General features: G+C 41.0%; 1 protein-coding gene across 2 annotated transcripts in view; it reads left to right on the top strand.

Moving 5' to 3' along the window:
- The window catches only part of cfap58 (cilia and flagella associated protein 58), a 146,499-nt gene that overhangs the window by 130,013 nt on the left and 1,486 nt on the right, over nucleotides 1–15,000 (top strand). The window contains exon 18 of one of the 2 annotated variants that reach the window (XR_007193908.1): nucleotides 13,146–13,240. The exons of the other annotated variant lie outside the window; for it this stretch is intronic. The gene's annotated coding sequence lies outside the window, so the exon portion shown is untranslated. The remainder of the gene's footprint in view (nucleotides 1–13,145; nucleotides 13,241–15,000) is intronic. 2 annotated transcript variants of the gene reach the window in all.

The raw sequence follows: 15,000 nt of genomic DNA, 5'->3' as shown, positions 1-15,000 counted from the left end.
TCTTTTGGTTTGTTGTTGTTCTGCACTGTCAACTTGCAGACTGGTCATGTTTTGGTTGGTGAGCTCCTATGTGTTTTGTGTGTGTTTATATGTATTTGTGTGTGTATATGTAAACAGTATATGTATATGTATTTGTGTGCGTGCGTGTGTTTGTGTGTGTGTGTGTGTGTGTGTGTGTGTGTGTGTGTGTGTGCATGCATGTGTGTGTATGCGCACGCGTGTGTGTGTTTGTGTGTGTGTGTGTGTGTGCATGCGCATGTGCGTGTGTGTGTGTGTGTGTTTCGTCAGACTGATTGGTGTTGAGTTGCTCTGTTGAGGCTTAAGAAGTCCTGTGGGATCAGACTTACCTGTAAGTGTGTGAGTGTGTGAGTTGAGGTCTCTCCCTCCCTCCCTCTCTCTCTCTCTCCCTCCCTCCCTCCCTCTCTCTCTCTCTCTCTCTCTCTCTCCCCTCTCTCTCCCTATATCTATTTTTTTGTCTTCTCTCTGTCTGTTTGTTTGTGAGCTTGTCTGTCCACCCCAGACAGACATCTTGAACAGCTCCCCTGGACACCTCCCTCTCTCCCTCCATCAGCAGTGGTGGGCTTCTGTCAATACAGATACTGTAGACAGACAGACAGACACAGTAAAACGGTAAAACAGAAGGTTTTCAGGACCCTCAAGTGATCCACACTTTAGATATTGTATCTCATGTTTGGCTTCAGAAATGAAAAAGAAGATAGGGAGCCCACACATATTTTATAATTTATAAAAAATAATTTGTTTTTAAAAGAACTCAGGGAAGCCAGTATTGTGAAGATGTGCAAGTGTATGTCAAGTGGATATGTTGAAAGCAAAACAAAAAGCCACTTCTGTTATAGTTGAACCATGGCCTCCTTCTACTGCGCCCCATCAAGTACAACACACACACACACACACACACACCTGCACATCCCAGTTCACCATGCAGCTAAAAGGGTCAGGCGCTGACAGGCACACAAACACACTCAGTGGACAGGGTCAGTGTGGACACTGCAGGGTCCTAACAATCTACGCAGGATTGGATAGCGAAGCGAAAACAGTTTGTGGAGTGTTTTGTGAAACAAAGTGTACAGCTGCACAACTTAAAAGGGTTCTAAATGGGTTCTAAAAGGGTTCTAAATGGGTTCTAAAAGGGTTCTAAATGGGTTCTAAAAGGGTTCTGAAAATATTCTCAGTGTGCTGCTGCCTGATGGTTCTGTGTGTGCAGTGCATTTGGAATGGTGTTGGTCTAAATCATAACGGATGGTTTAGGCGAAGACGCACAACGCAGCGCATTAATATCAATAGCAATGAGTCACCCAATTAAAGATGAATACATTCACACACACACACACACACACACACACACACACACACACACACACAGTACTTGTGTTTGTTCTGCTCCTCTGTTCGTTGAGCTGCCCACCTGTTGCCTCGGCTAACCTATTTTTTTACTCCCCAGCACTGTTCAGCCACTCTGACATTTTGTGTGTCTGTGTGTGTATGTGTGTGTGTGTGTGTTTGGCTGAATAGCGTTTGGCTGAATTGTCCTGTGTCCTTGTGTGAACACTGTCCAGGGTTTGCTGGGTGTTAGACTATTATGGGCTTTATTATCTTTTTCTCCTGGACTGTGATGGGTGGGAGGAAGCCATTTTATTCTCTCTCTCTCTCTCTCTCTCTCTCTCTCTCTCTCTCTCTCTCTCTCTCTCTCTCTCTCTGTGGTCACTCATGTAATTAGTGAGGATTGATTGAGGCTCAGCTGCAATGGTGAGTCCGGTTGTGCCTACCACCTATTTGTTTATTTTGGCCTTGGTGATGCCGGAGATAGACTTGGGTCTTGCGAAGCCTGGTGGAAATTTAAAAAGTTGTGGAAGAGGCCGTGTTTGTGCCAAGGGCTACGCCTGCAGAAATGGTTTATTTCATCGCTCAAGTGACAAGTCAGTGTTTTTATTTATTTATTTTATTTTATTTTATTTCTATTTCGGTTGATGATTCAAAGGAGGTTGGGGGGGGGGGAATAGATTCATACAGTATAAAAAAGGATCGTTTTCCAAGTATATTCAGAAAAGCTCAGGAGTAGACATTTGAACAAAATTCACAAAAATCGGTCACATAGAGACATAAAAAAGAAAACATAGACACAGACAAACACACACACACACTAACACACACACACACACACACTGACTGTGTCCCAATCCAAGTCATAAAGGCATACATAAACTGACTACTAGCTCACACAATCACCAATTCACACACTAACACACACACACACACACACACATTCTCACACACCTCCGCAAAACACTCTAACACACTCTGGGTGCCACCCTGTCTCCCCGGATGCTTCATATGAAACACTTGAGGCCAGACTGCAGTCCATGATGAGTCCTCACAGGTGCTTCACTGAAAGTGAGGTGTTCCATTTCAAACTGCAAACCATCCATCTGGGTAATAAACACACACACACACACACACACCTCTCCTCTCTCTGCCTCTCACACACACACACTGTCCCCTCTCTCTCTCTCTCTCTCTCCTTTCGCTCTCTCTCTCTCTCTCACACACACACCTCTCTCTCTCCTCTCTCTCTCACACACACACACTCAAATGATATTATGTAAACGACTCAAAGTCATTGATTGTACTTGATCCCTTACTCTTGAAGAAATTCTACCTGTTCCATAATTGCAGACTTGCATTAGTCTATGGATGCAGTTCAGAATTAGCTAGTTCAACAGTTGATAACTTACATGGAATTTAATGGACTGATTGACTGATAAGTGTTTGGAAAAAGCAGCATTGGAGTTTTCCTGGTATTTGTTAGTGTCTAGACATACAGAGGAGGCTATGATGCATTACACAGTACGCAAAGCCATCTATCTATTCAGGGTCTCTAGAGATGTTGATATGTAAATTAGTTGTTGTTTGTGTGTGTGTGTTTGTATTGTCTGTCTGGCAGCAGACAGAGCTGTGTCTCTAGAGTGGTTATGGTGATGGCGGGTGTCTGAAGGCCGCCTGTATGGTTGGGCTTTTAGCCACAGCTGTGCCGAGCGATGTGACAGCTCCTCTAGTGCAGGTGAGAGGCTGCCAGCTACAGCCAGCGACAGCCAGCTCTCCTCCAAATGGAAGCCTGGTGGATATGGCCTCCAGTCAAGGCATTTGCCAGCATCCCTCTATTAGAGGGAGAGCAGCTTCACAGAAGAGAACTTCTGACGGCAAATTTGAGGAAAAGTTGGTAAATCATCCTTCTTACCTAATTTGAGGGTGCTGATTCTGAATATTTTGTTTACCAAGCTCAATTCTGAGTTCTAAGCTGCATACTAGTAATAAAAAAAATAGTGTTTTTTTGCTTATTTTCCCTAAATTGGGTTGATTTCAAAAGTAATTACTAAAATCAAATACAAGTGTTCTCTAAATACATGTTTGAGCATTAAAGAAGCCATACTATAGTTTATTAACATATTTAATGGGAACATGACTACAGTTAACATGTAATAAACTCGGAAATTCTAATCAAAACACAACCATATTTTTATTGCTAACATAGTGAGTCACTCATGTGGTGTTTAATGCATTTCATCACAATAACAAGTTGCACAGATAACCTTCAACTCAGAATATATCCTACAGTACATATGAACTTAGATAGTGGGAATAAGCCTAATGCAGAACTGCATCTACCGTCGGCAATAACCGACAAGTAAAAAACATTTTACTTCTAGTAACACTAGTGCTGGGCGGTATACCGGTTCACACCGTATACCGGTGTATATTTTCGTTATGATATGAATTTTTATATACCGCCATACCGGTGTATTTGATTACACAACGTTTGGAACGCTACGCTGCCGCCGCACGACAGTGTTTCAGACGGGACTTTTTTCACACGCACGCATGGTGCCACTGCAAGGCATAGTGAGGGTAAACACAAAACACCTTAAGTTTTTCCCCTGAAGTATGACCCTTAAGGCTTAATTTCTCCTTAGGTAAGGGGTTTATTTAAGGGTGTTGCACAGAATACCTTAAATTGTTTCTTTAGTTAAGGAAAAACGTTAAGGGATACTGCATTGAAAAGGATTTACCGTCACGAAAATTCTATTGAGATTGTTCAACAGCTGTAACTAGCTGGCTAGTAGGTGATGTTGTTAGCAACCCACCGAACACAGTGAAGTTTAATGATCTTATCATTCATCTCACCTGAAGAATATTCGCTGAAATTATCCAGGTAGCAAGTAAAGCTTGTTATAGACATGCACTGAGCAATACTAGCTGGCTAGTTAGAAATTATCCTGACTGTCATCAGTGCACCAAAACGAACTTTTTGTTAATGTTTTGCCTAGCTTAACCGAACCCGAAGCTCATGGCAGGCTAACAAGACATCCACATCCACATGAAGTTAACGTTAGCCTACCACTAACCTCATGTAAACCACACAATAACAATGCATTTCTGATAGGCCTATTTGACAGAGTAAGCATATTAACAGAGAGGTTTTATTTTAATTGTATCGTTTTCAAAAAAGTATAATTATTGCAAGTTGCACTACTTTTTGTATTGGTTTTATACAAGATGTTTGTGAAATTTGCACAGTAAAAGTTCTGTATTTTGACTGCAATTGTCTTTGCATTCTGATTAGATTCTTCATTAGAATCCTAAGTGGCTCTTTGTAAACAGCATCATTTTCTGGGGCCATGCAAAACTGCATTACCACTAGTGTGGAGTTATTCTACATCATGACAGTAAAATAGACCATCCTTAGTCAATGTACTGCAGCAATTCCTCTCTCAACCTGTAGAAAATGCTGTGAACATCTGATTATGCATGGTAAAAAAGTACCGTCATATACCTTGAAACCGTAAGAATTTTGAAAAATACCGTGATATACATTTTTGGTCATCGCCCAGCACTAAGTAACACTGGATTTGGTATGTGTGCTTGCCTCCATACTAGAGCTTGATAATGTGCTCTACTAATATGCCATTGAGCAGCATCACTTGTTGGTGGTAGAGCCTCTAAACCTCGACATCTAGAAGTGGCTCTGGAATAGTGTTGTCATGATCCAAAACTATGGGTGTGTTCGAAACGGGAGACAGCTGCCTACTGCCTCCCTCCCTACATAGAGAGCTGTCTCACTAGACATGACTTTGGATTAAATGCATCTTTTAAAAATGAGCGTAGCACTCTAGAATCTTTGGTTAACACTACGGTATGACGTTAGCAAAGGCCTGACGTTAAACTAAATTAGCTTACGTAAGCTAGCAGGCTAACGGTATAAATTAGTTTTACGGCCGGCAGATATATCAGATGAGACGCTATTAATGGTTACAACAATGGCATAATCAGATAGTAAATCAGACTTTTTTTGTTAGCTATCTGCTCTCCCTATATAATTCTTACTGTATGCGAGAGAGAAAGAGAGAGAGAGAGAGAGAGAGAGAGAGTATATGTGCACTGCTTGTTTCTGCATGTCTGTCACCCACATGTAATGACTGACATCCCCAAACCCGCTTCCAGCCAAGAGATCAGCAGGCAGCCAAAATCTCCACACACACCCGCTCCTACCCTCCCTCCCTTCATCCCTCCCTCCATTCATCCATCCATCCTCCATGGTGGCCTTTAGCGAGTCCTCTCTGTGCCATCTCCCCATGGCAATACCGTCTTCTCCAGCAGACCAGAGTATCCCCTCCTCTCTCCCTCTCCTCCCCTCCTCTCCCCCACCTCCTCCCCTCTCCCCTCTTCTCCTTTCTCCCCTCTCCCCTCCTCTCTCCCTCTCCTCCCCTCTCCCCACCTCCCCCCCTCTTCTCCCCTCCTCCCCCCCTCTCCTCCCCTCTCCCCTCCTCTCCTCCCTCCCCTCCCTCCTCCCCCCTCCTCTTCCCTCCCCTCTCCCCCCCTCTTCTCCTTTCTCTTTTCCTCCCCTCCTCTGCTCTCCTCTGCACTCCTCTCCGCTGCTCTCCTCCAATGCCCGTTGGCTACACGTGGAAATGTGGGATTAGAGCAGGCTTGCTCTTAGGCACTCCATACATCAGTCACGGTCTGCACAGCTCTGCACTCTCTCCCCTCTGAATATGGCTGAGTGACACTTCTTTACGATCCATGTGTTCATAGGTTTTCTAGACTTTCCAAACTCAAAACCACATCCACTTTTTCAAAACTATAGAGTTGTAATAATGGAAAAAAGCTTTCAGTGACAACTATATCAATATGTTTTGCCTTATCAACTATATCGGTATGATTTGCCTCATCAACTATAAATGGATGGTAGTAATGAATAGCAACTAAAATCACCATTATGTTTCTTATTTCCAGTGAATAGTGTGTATTGTATATAGTAAGTATAAGTATATATACTCTTTTGATCCCGTGAGGGAAATTGGGTCTCTGCATTTAATCCCAATCCGTGAATTAGTGAAACAGACTCAGCACACAGTGAACACACAGTGAGGTGAAGCACACACTAATCCCGGCGCAGTGAGCTGCCTGCTACAACAGCGGCACTCGGGGAGCAGGGAGGGGTTATGTGCCTTTCTCAAGGGCACTTCAGCCGCTTCCTACTGTTCGGGGTTTGAACCGGCAACCCGGCTAACCAGTAGGCCACGGCTGCCCCGGCTATCGGCTAGTATCTAAATGTCTGTAGTTAAAATTGCTGTAGTTATACAGAGTGATTGTGGGGAGCATTGACAGTGAGAGGTGTTGATGAATTTTGGAGGAAGTGGTGATTGATTGCATTTTGTATTGGAAGTAATACAAAAGGATACACAGTTTAGCTCACCTGGTCTACATGGGGAAGGTGTAAAGTGTTTAGCAAAGGTGGACATGATATTAAGACAAGCGAGAAAGTGATTGGGGAAAAAAAAAACTAACATAGTTAAGCACACTAAGATTCTACAGTGTACTTGGAATTCTGAAATATGCCAAGACCTCCAAACGTGCCTGTGCACGAGATCTTGGTAGGGTTGTTCTGCATGAGGGTTTGTGTTTTTATGTCCTTTAAAAGCCATTGCAGAAAGAGCTTGAGTTGTCAGCTCCAGCTCCAGCTGAGCATTTCTTCTGCCATATTAAATTTACTGAAGAGAGAAAGAGAGAGAGAGAGAGAGTGAACAAATAAACACTCTCAGACATAAACAATTGTGTGGGTCAGTGAAGTGCACTGGACTGCACCGCACTTTCTCGACGACGAGCTGACCGACTTGGAACACTCCGCCAGCAGAGAGGGCGTGTGGGATGGACGCAGTGGTGTTTGTTTTATGCACGATCAAATCAGAACTTGCCTCTCGGCGGTACTTGCTAGCTGACAGATCCCCAAAAAAATAGAGTCAGACTGAGAGAATCGCACCTGCATATGGGAGAAAATAAATATCGTTCCCATCACGGCGACGTTGCGCTGTCGTTTATGGCCCGTCCCTGAATGTATTGAGATGACACGCCATTACGCGTCACTCATATCCCCCCGCATTGCTGGCGTTCGCCGAGCTATGAATCCGTCGGGCGCAGTGAAAGATCACACCGCCATCGCCATCTCCGTCTCCCCCGGGAACCCAAACTGTCATTACGGTTGATTAAGGGGACCGCAATTATGGTGACACTTTTACGCTCGCTGTCATTTTATAGGCTGTTGTTAAAAAAAAAAAAAAAATCAGCGCTTGAAGCGGAGGGAAATGGGCTTGCATAGGGAGGAGTGAGTTTGTGTGTGTGTGTGTGTGTGTGTGTGTGTGTATGTGTGTGTGTGTGTGTGTCTGGTGAAATGACTCTGTGCACTAATACTCACGCCCCTACACTCACTGCTAAGGCCCAAGGTCAAAAATCACGGATCTAAGATTATCCTGTTCCTGTAGCACAGCTTGATAGAACAACACGATGGCAATCAGCAGGCCTTCCAGAAAAACATTACAAAGAAGTTTTTTTTCTTCTTCTTCTTCTTCTTTTGGAACAATAGTGTTCAAAGCAACGCACAAGTGCACTACGCACCCGCCAATGTGGAGTAGAAGTACCTGAAGGTGACTGAAGTCAAGAGTTTGTGAGAGCGTTCTGAAGAGACAGTGACGGTTAAGGCTGTGTGTGTGTGTGTGTGTGTGTGTGTGTTTAAGGCTGTGTGTGTGTGTGTGTGTGTGTGTGGTTAAGGCTGTGTGTGTGTGTGTGTGTGGTTAAGGCTGTGTGTGTGTGTGTGTGTGTGTGGTTAAGGCTGTGTGTGTGTGTGTGTGTGTGTGTGTGGTTAAGGCTGTGTGTGTGTGTGTGTGTGTGTGGTTAAGGCTGTGTGTGTGTGTGTGGTTAAGGCTGTGTGTGTGTGCCGCTGTACACTGGCTGTTGTTTTTTTTTTCTTTCTCTCTTTGTAAGAATCACAAACAAACACAATCACACAAAAAAACACTCTATTCAATGTAATTAATTTTCACAGCAAATGGAGGTTTTGTGACCTGATGCAATGATAGCCCAATAGTTTTTTTTTTTTTTTTTTTTTTTTTTTTTTTTTCAAACCCGTGAATCAAAGTGAAAGCTAGTCTGGTAATGGCGCTGCAAATGATGGTAATAATTATAACCATCACAACATTAATTAGAGTACAACACTGGTCTTTCCTCCGCTGTTGTTTTTATTTTGGATTAGTACGCCAGTGGTCTTTGTGCAGGATATTCTGTTTCTTGCAGGCTTTGTACAGCATTCCAATGAGAGAGTATCACTTTTTGTTTTCCTATTCACAGTTTTAATAGCCAAGCAACATAACAAAAACGAAAAACTTTACTTTATGAAATGGATGCATCATGTAATGCTGTTCTCCACCACCATTGACAAGAAAGCAGTGGCATTTACCTACAGCGCATTGCATAATGTACATGGCTTCCCAGGAGAGCGAGATGAGCTGAAGTGTGTGTGTGTGTGTGTGTGTGTGTGTGTGTGTGTGTGTGTGTGTGTGTGTGTGTGTGTGTGTGTGTGTGTGTGTGTGTGTGTGTGTGTGTGTCCTTGGTAAGATAGCTGGTTGGTCACGTCATGAGAGCGTTGACAGTGTCGTGCTGAAAGAGGCAGGCGCTGCACATCTCATCCGCCGACACAGTCGATGCATGTCGAGTGCTCTTCCCTTTTCTCTGCCAGTCTCACTTGCACACACACACGTGCCTATTGATTCCCCTGCCTCCAGGGGTGTAGTGGAGGCTAAACGCAGTTTATCCACCTCTCAAAAGAGTTTATTCACCAATTGCAACTTTTAACATTCAAAAATCACACTGTATTATCCACATTCACAATATATACACTCATCAACACTCTAGGAATCATTTAATACCACTGGTATTGTTATAAACATTGGACAATAACCTCCACCATCAAACATGTCCTGAATGCCTTTTTAAAAATCTGATACCGCATGGCGCAGTCCACCTCACCGAGATCACAAAATGCATAGTTTTAGTACAAGTTATCAGAGATGTAAAGAGACTAAGTAGAAATACTTAAGTACAGTACTTAAATATGAATGGGGAGTGTCTGTACTTTACTTGAGTTTTTTTTTTTTTTCCTACGTTTACTTTTACTTTACTATATATTTTTTTTAATTAAATGTATACTTTAACTCCACTACATTTTCATTAGCAGCGTTAAGTACAAATGAGGCTAAACTTATGTGCTAATGAAAACAAAAGCCACAGTTCCAATTCAGCATGTTAGATATTTGCTGATCTTATGTCAAAACGGGACACAGCAATGAGGACATACTGTAGTGACAGAGTTAGGGCCTAGCAAGTATCGCTAAGACATAGCACACCAAGGCCTATGTAGGCTGTTGTAAGGAGCTGAATTCAATCAAAATGAAGAACTGCTTGCTTGCATTAATAGCACTTTTGTTTAGGCTTTATGGAGTGGGATGCAGCTGCCCATAAAATGTTCTATATATACAGTCTATGTAGCTGCCTTTCTAAACATGTTGGATAAAGTTCATAGGTCTATACAAGGAAGCAGCAGTGAAAAATGAATGGCAGCCATACCTTTGTTCAGGCTTCGAAGACATGTGTATGAAATGTAGTCACCAAGTTTCAAGGTGCTGCATGAACTAACTGTAATAGCTTATCCAAAGTTCTGACTGCTTTCTTTATCATTACCTGGCCTTGAAAGCTTTCACTAGTACTTTGTACTTCTACTTTCAGTACTTAAGTATGTTTTATAATGGGCTACTTGTCATACTTAAAGATGCCCTGCCACAAGTATTTCATTACTTTCTGGTAATGTCTGAAGCTCTACCATGGACTTGGTACTTGGTATGGATTGGTGAGCTTGATTTACCAGTTCTCATTTATATTCAACGAGCTAAACTGCTTGACTCTGATTGGCTAACAGCTAGTAGGTTTCGTCCATAACATGACAGCCCTTATCAACTAATTTTAGCTTCATGGCATGAATTTAATCTGGGTAGCGAGTGCTAGCATTGTCCAAATGGGCATAAATAAAACCTGCTAGGCTAGCGAGTGCATTTAACCGGAACATAACACTTCCTTGAGTTGACAATAACATTTTACTTACGGACTGGGTACTGGTCGTAGACTGCCGCGATGGTAGCTGTTATCAACTAATTTTAGCTTCATGGCATAAACTTAGCTTGGCTAGCGAGTGCTAGTATTGTCCAAATGGGCATTAAACCTGCTAGGCTAGCAAGTACATTAAACCTGTGTAACATAGCACTTCCTTGAGTTGACAATAACGTTTTACTCACGGGCACTGGTTGTAGACTGCTGCGATGGTAGCCTAGCTGCTCCAGGCTTAAACAGCAACCTTTTTGCAACTAGGCCACATGACATATCTTTTTGTTGTTCATCTGGCCTCGTCTCTATTTCCTGTCAGCCGTTTGTTTGTTTGTTTGTTTGCTGGCAAGTGTAATTATGGACGTGGGCCTCGCTTGTCAACAGGCATTAGCACATGCTGACACTGATTCCTCGGGTCGCCGTGGCAGCAACAATCAAAAGCCTATCTCGCACAGATGTCTGGACGTACATCCAAGTCAGCATTGTTCGTGAAACCCACACACTCACACATACACACACACACACACACACACACACACACAGCAGAGTATATTAATCTAGCTGTGTTTGCTTTGCAGTTGATTACTGTTGTTATTTGTTGTTTGTCTAGATGGGATGTGTGTGTGGTGGAGGTGTGTGTGTGTGTGTGTGTGTGTGTGTGTGTGTGTTGTGTGTGTGAGAGAGAGAGAGCAATGAAACGAAACAGTTGTCACTCCTCAGTTGTCAAACATCTTCATCATCCTCTCCCTCGCCAAATCACATTACACGGCCAGTGAATATTAATTGCACGGCTTTTGATACGGTGGAACAGGATGATTGAGAGGGAGGGAGGGATGGATAGAAGGACAAATAAGAGAGGGAAGGAGAAAAGGAAAAAGAAGAGTGGGAGAAAGAAAGAAAAGAGGTAGTGAAGGAGGGAGAGAAAGATATTAGGACATCTGAAGTTAATAGCAAATAGCAGCAACATCTGCCACAATTTAAAGAACAACTTCCAGAAAAAAATGAAAGAAAAGAGATTAAAGCCTTACTTTTGCCATGTTTTCATTAATTGATATTTTAGTTATGCATAAATGTATTAATTAATCAAGCAATGTGGCACAAGTGAGAGTGGCGTTGATGTGGATATCTCTGCGGCTGTGATTCAGCCGTAGGCATGCAATGAGCAATTGTTTGAATTAGAGGGAAAGCGAGAGAGAGAGAGAGAGAGAGAGAGAGAGAGAGAGAGAGAGAGAGAGAGAGAGAGAGAGAGACCGCCAAACCTGGATAGCTCGTGAAGATCGAATATGTAAATTCTGTAATACTGGAGTAGTAGAGGACGAATGCCACTTCCTCACAGAATGTCCCAATTATCAACACTTAAGAGCTATATTCTACCCACAAATTGAAATCACTTGTCCCGGCTTTATGACTGCCACCAATGAACAAAACTACAATTCCTCCTGGGAGAAATAGATAAATGTGCCCACTTAGCCTACCAATGTTTACAGTCCTGCCACATTTTAAAGAAAACTTCACATAGAAAAAGTGCATACAGTATATAGTTTTTGTTAAATAGTTTTATATAGACTATTGTATAAGTTTCCTTTAAATTTAGATTTAAGAATACATGTTTTTTTTCTTTATACATGTTTTAAAGTTTTCTTTAAACATGGATTTAGTTACTAAAATTTTAAAACTTTTTTTCTTTCTTTTTAGTTTAGATAAGTTTCCTTTCTTGACCCCCTTAAAACAAATATTGTATATGTTTGTATTGTCATGTTACTGCTTTGGCAACACTATTTTCTGAGTCATGCCAATAAAGCACATTTGAATTTGAATTTAGTTTGAGGAGAGAGAGAGAGAGAGAGAGGGAGAGAGAGAGAGGGGGGGGGGGAGGGACGGAGGGAAGGACTGAAAGGAAGACAGGTGAGGCCGAGGGAGAAGGATGGAGGGAGAGAAAAGAAGGGGAATTGATGAAGGGGCAGAGAGAGAGAGAGAAAGAGAGAGGCTTTTCAATAACAGTCAGGAGGCTTCCCTGCCTGTCCCACCACAGATGAAAGAGAGCAGGGTGGCACCAGCTGTTCTCTTCTGGGGAATGACAGGATGTGTGGGTGTGTGTGGGTGTGTGTGTTCTATGTTTACTTCTTCAGTTCCCATGATGATGCATTTTATCTCCTGGAGGGAAAGTATTTGCTGTTTTGAGGTTGTGTGTGTGTGTGTTTAGGCAGTGTGTGTGTGTGTGTGTGTGTGTGTGTGTGTGTGTGTGTGTGTGTGTGTGTGTGTGTGTGTGTGTGTGTGTGTGTGTATGTACACTATTCTTTATGAATCATGCTGTGCTGAATGTTGCGCTAAACATCTGTCTGCAGTTTTTCTGTGTGTGTGAGTATTTCTCTCCTGCAGTAATACAATTATATTTAGTGTTTTGTGTGTGTACTTTCTATGACTACTCTTCTGCGTGTGTATGCATCATTCTGTGTTTTTATGACTGTGTGACCAAAAACAGAAAATACTGTATTTTCAAAGAAAAACAAATACTGACTACTATCAACTTACTTTGCTTTTTCCAATGAGACTATACTTTGTGTGTGTGTGTGTGTGTGTGTGTGTGTGTGTGTGTGTGTGTGTGTGGGTGTGTGTGGGTGTTGTGTTTTGTGTGCACGCAGTTAGGCGTGTATATTCATAGGCCAACTGCAGAAGCAAATGTGCGTTCCTAAGACATTCTGGAAGGCACAGAAGACAACATTGAGCTACTCTAATGGTAACTTGTGAACAAAAGACAAGTTTTGCGTAAAGGCAACTTTTTGTAGAACATTACGCTAAAGTCCAATTCATTTTCATTTCAAAGTATCTGCATTGATTCTGACCATTTCAAGCATAACTCCTCTAGGAACATATTCAAAAGGTCTATACCTTGATGTAGAGCATATCTATTCATAGGCCTATACTAAGGCAATGATTGGATGGTGTTCATTAAAGTAATGAGTGTTTGTACATTGAAGACTGAGTGTGATTAAGTGGCGAATAAGTGTGAAACATTAACAGGTTGTGTCAAGGTTGAAATCAAGTTCATTCCTGTTAGAATTTTGTGTGTTAGATAGAAAATTGTGTGTGGTGTTTTGCAAAATGTGTTTTAGGAAATTGAAAACTGATTCAAACACTGAGAAATTAGTGTATGGTTTTGCAGATTTGGTGTGGAATTATGGTGTTTGAAAGACATGTTTAGAAAATTGTGTGACAAGCAAACATTAAGTGTGTAAGCGGTTAAAAAAAAATGGTGACACTTTTCTTGACGGGTGAGTTCATAACACATTCATAGCAGCTGTCATAAACTGTACATAAAGCATTCATGACTGTTTCATGAGACATGACTCAACATTCATACCAAACCTTTCATGAATGTGCAAGACAGAACGACAACAACTTGTCAAAATAAAAAGTCCAACAATGCATAATCAGCATTGCTGTTTTCTCTCCAGCCTTTGTAAATATTTCATCATTCATTCATTCATTCATTCATTCATTCATTCATTCATTCATTCATTCATTCATTCATTCATTCATTCATTCATTCATTCATTCATTCATTCATTCATTCATTCATTCATTCATTCATTCATTCATTCATTCATTCATTCATTCATTCATTCATTCATTCATTCATTCATTCATTCATTCATTCATTCATTCATTCATTCATTCATTCATTCATTCATTCATTCATTCATTCATTCATTCATTCATTCATTCATTCATTCATTCATTCATTCATTCATTCATTCATTCATTCATTCATTCATTCATTCATTCATTCATTCATTCATTCATTCATTCATTCATTCATTCATTCATTCATTCATTCATTCATTCATTCATTCATTCATTCATTCATTCATTCATTCATTCATTCATTCATTCATTCATTCATTCATTCATTCATTCATTCATTCATTCATTCATTCATTCATTCATTCATTCATTCATTCATTCATTCATTCATTCATTCATTCATTCATTCATTCATTCATTCATTCATTCATTCATTCATTCATTCATTCATTCATTCATTCATTCATTCATTCATTCATTCATTCATTCATTCATTCATTCATTCATTCATTCATTCATTCATTCATTCATTCATTCATTCATTCATTCATTCATTCATTCATTCATTCATTCATTCATTCATTCATTCATTCATTCATTCATTCATTCATTCATTCATTCATTCATTCATTCATTCATTCATTCATTCATTCATTCATTCATTCATTCATTCATTCATTCATTCATTCATTCATTCATTCATTCATTCATTCATTCATTCATTCATTCATTCATTCATTCATTCATTCATTCATTCATTCATTCATTCATTCATTCATTCATTCATTCATTCATTCATTCATTCATTCATTCATTCATTCATTCATTCATTCATTCATTCATTCATTCATTCATTCATTCATTCATTCATTCATTCATTCATTCATTCATTCATTCATTCATTCATTCATT

Source organism: Alosa alosa, chromosome 7 (assembly GCF_017589495.1).
Source record: "Alosa alosa isolate M-15738 ecotype Scorff River chromosome 7, AALO_Geno_1.1, whole genome shotgun sequence".
NCBI classification, from domain to species: Eukaryota; Metazoa; Chordata; class Actinopteri; order Clupeiformes; family Clupeidae; genus Alosa; species Alosa alosa.
This window is presented reverse-complemented; position numbering and strand designations above follow the sequence as displayed.